The 3,369-nt window shown below is 42.5% G+C and overlaps 1 non-coding gene across 1 annotated transcript; it reads right to left on the reverse strand.

Annotated features, from left to right (window-relative positions):
• Positions 1–472: 472 nt before the first annotated feature.
• Positions 473–545, reverse strand: TRNAE-CUC (transfer RNA glutamic acid (anticodon CUC)). The gene has a single exon. It is a non-coding gene; the product is annotated as a tRNA-Glu (tRNA).
• Between the last annotated feature and the right edge of the window lie 2,824 nt (positions 546–3,369).

Consider the following 3,369-nt stretch of genomic DNA (forward strand, 5'->3'; position numbering starts at 1 on the left):
GAATATTTCTAGCTATCTTTTTATCATCAGGGAAACAGAAACAAATCAAACACGGGACAGAAATTGTCTTCATGTTCTGTCTGATTCACCTTCTTTAACAATCTCAACAGTTTACTAAAGGCAACAATATACAGAAAGAGAACTGACATCAAACTAAAACCAAAACCGACATATATATATATATATATATATAATACTTAAACCACGATCGAAATAACTATCCAACAATCACTGACCAGACCAGAAAGCTTAAGGTTCGGGTAAATGATTTTGGCCCTAGGATGGCATCCAACTAACCTAAATGGTGAAAACTTGAATATAACTGAAATTTGGTAACTACGAACGGGTTAAAAGTAAAGTTAGTGACGTTATATAAATATTATTATTCGTAAAACCACAGGCAGTGGAATTTGATCACGAAAAACGTCTGATAATAATAGACGACGTATTAGAAGGTAAATTTAAAAATGTATTCCGTTGCCGGGACTTGAACCCGGGTCTCTCGGGTGAGAGCCGAGTAACCTAACCAACTAGACTACAACGGATTCTTATATTCATTTTATTTCCTTTTTAAAAGACAGTTGACATTAAACTTCGTTTTCTTAAATAAAAATAAATATGTGTACGTTTTTTGATGTGTGAAGACCGCATAAAGATAGAATACGTGGGAATATGTTTAAATACAGTGTGTTTTATGAGACAGTCCATAACTTTCTATGACTTTCTCAATTCAAATTTGAGGTTTATTGTCTAATTTCAATAAATATAGTTTTAAACTTCATTGACAAAACAAAATGATATATAATTCGAAAATAAGCTTACATTATAAAATTTTATATTTACCATATATTTATTGAATTACATGCATCGATGAATCCAAGATTCATACTGGAGTTGTTCAAACTAGTTGGTGTCCGATGTCCCTACATGAAAGCTTCATACAATTAGCGAGCTGTTTAACTAGTTATAATGCGGTCCGGTTTAGGTCCTCACTAATATTATATTCAATAAATGAACTAACGTAGAGTTGCATTTCACTCAATGAAAATACTTTGCAAAAGTACTGTTACTAAAATCACATAATTCTCAATATACAACAATCGGAAATATTAGAGTGTTAGGGTATAATAAAATAAAAGAGTAGATGCGATCTTGTTAGATTTGTCGCTTAGTTGCATCGAAACATAGTCGAATACACTATTTAAGGTCTTAGGATAGGAGCAAAAGTTATATGGGTCCAAGATTATCCACTCAGGATTGTAGGTCTGAAACCTGAATACCTAGAAATTGTTTTTGCATGAATTTATAGTCCATTGGTTTTTAATAAATCTTTTGTATTCTTTAAAGTTTTACATAAAGAAGAATGGAGATCAAACTCTAGGTGAAGAGGTAGGTCCCAGCAGAGACCAGTTGGTCCCGCAAGACTCACCTTGAACAGGGACGTCTGCGCAAAGGCCATCTGCTCCCGCAGGACCCACCATGCTCATAGGATCTTACGCGCAGTACACAAGCTGAACACGCAGGGAAAGCCTCCCAATGGTGAAGTACCCCGCCTGTTCCCGCAGTTGCGGATACAAGCCATCAGGGAAGGCTACCCGCAGACAGCAGGGCTACACGCACAAGACACTAGCTACTTCAGTAGTCACATGAAGGAATGAGCAAGGCGGGAACAATCCCGCCTAAATGAGCCAGTCTGATTCTGAAAGATCTTTTGTACCATACCTACCAAGGTATGGATAGGACAGACGATCTGACCAGAACAGCCCATGAGCCAATCACAGGGTGACAGCTCATCGACAACAGGGCGAGGAGGAGCACCCTCTAGTACTGTTTGTCACTATTAGCCGCTGCCTACTCACCAACTCTTACTGAGGAGCATGCGCGGCCTACAGTTGGTGGAATAGTGTTACTGTTGGCCGTAACCTATTCACCAACCAGCATGGCCTGCGTACAATCCACAGTAAGTGGGACGTGCATAATCTACAGTTGGTGGAATAGTGCAGCCGACTTTGTTACTGTTGGCCGTAACCTACCCACCAACCAGTATGGCCTGTGCATAGTCCACTGTTGGTTGAACAGGAATACTATTCAGCCGGCTGTACCTTCTTGGAAACCTACCTTCGGCTATAAATACTCCAATATCTTGGAATGGTAAGATCATCTACTATCCAGTTATCTAGCAATCTCTTAATATACACTTATATTCAGAGCAACCTAGTCTGATTCTCACGCCGGAGGGTGGTCACAAGGAGGAACTCCCCCCTTCTCAGTGACGAGCTTACGGTGTTTGTTTTGCAGGTCTCCTGAAGAACAGCCTTCTCAGTTAGACCTCATCCGTGGGAAACATTACTTAACCCCCAGATTATCTATAATCTGTACCGGGTCGCCTAGTGTTTCTTCATTGGCGCCATCCGTGTATAAAAGCTAGAACTACTTTAGTTTTTTCACAATTTCTGAAGAAATGGTTAACGTTACTCCGGTTCAAAGGCCAGTAACCGACCAAGAAACCCCGGTAACAACCCCAGCAACTGGGGGGAACACCGGCGGTTATACAATCCTTACGAACACTACCCCGACTACCCAAGCCGGGGCAAATGGAGTAAATATTCCATTGGGGTTCTCCGATACCCAACTGGAAAAACGAACGAAGGTTCCTCGCCAAACACTAGATCAAGTGAAGGCATGGGCCGAAGCACGGCAAAGAGAATTCCAAGCCGAATTGGACGAACGCTTGCGTTCAGTTCAACAGGCTGACGAATTCGCCAGTACTCGCCAACACCTCAATATGAGCAGTGACTGCGAGTACTCAGACGACGAGTTGGAGTCCGACACCGACGCGAACCCTCGCCATAAGGCGAAAGGGAAGCGTAAGGAAACGGACGTCCAACCAAAAAGGAATTTTGGGGAAGCCTTTAAACCAATCGTGGAGAGAAACCCGCGTGACTTTTCCAAAACCTTTAGACCAACTGCTAAAAATGCAGGGAAGTCAAAGTTCGCAAGGGACATTGCGGAAGCAATCGCCCCGAGAAGTGCCAAACAAATGTCCAACATTGGCACTTACGATGGTCTATCCGACCCAGACGACCATTTGAACAGGTTCATTGCGGGGGCTACCGTCAGCAACTGGACGGAACCCACGTGGTGCTACATGTTCCAGATGACTCTGGTCGGAGCGGCCAGGGCATGGTTCGATCGTTTACCGATCCACCACATATATGACTGGGCGGACTTTCAGAACAAGTTCAGCCAGCATTTCAGCCAACAGAGGAAGTACACTGAAGAGCAGTGGACGATCCTTAACTGCGTGAGAGAGGAGGATGAATCTCTACTAGACTTCATCACTCGCTTCAACTCCAAAAAGCTTAGTCT

Source organism: Bidens hawaiensis, unplaced genomic scaffold (assembly GCF_021521415.1).
Source record: "Bidens hawaiensis isolate Kalapana, Puna unplaced genomic scaffold, B.hawaiensis_p1.1 tig00000097_1, whole genome shotgun sequence".
Taxonomy (NCBI): Eukaryota; Viridiplantae; Streptophyta; class Magnoliopsida; order Asterales; family Asteraceae; genus Bidens; species Bidens hawaiensis.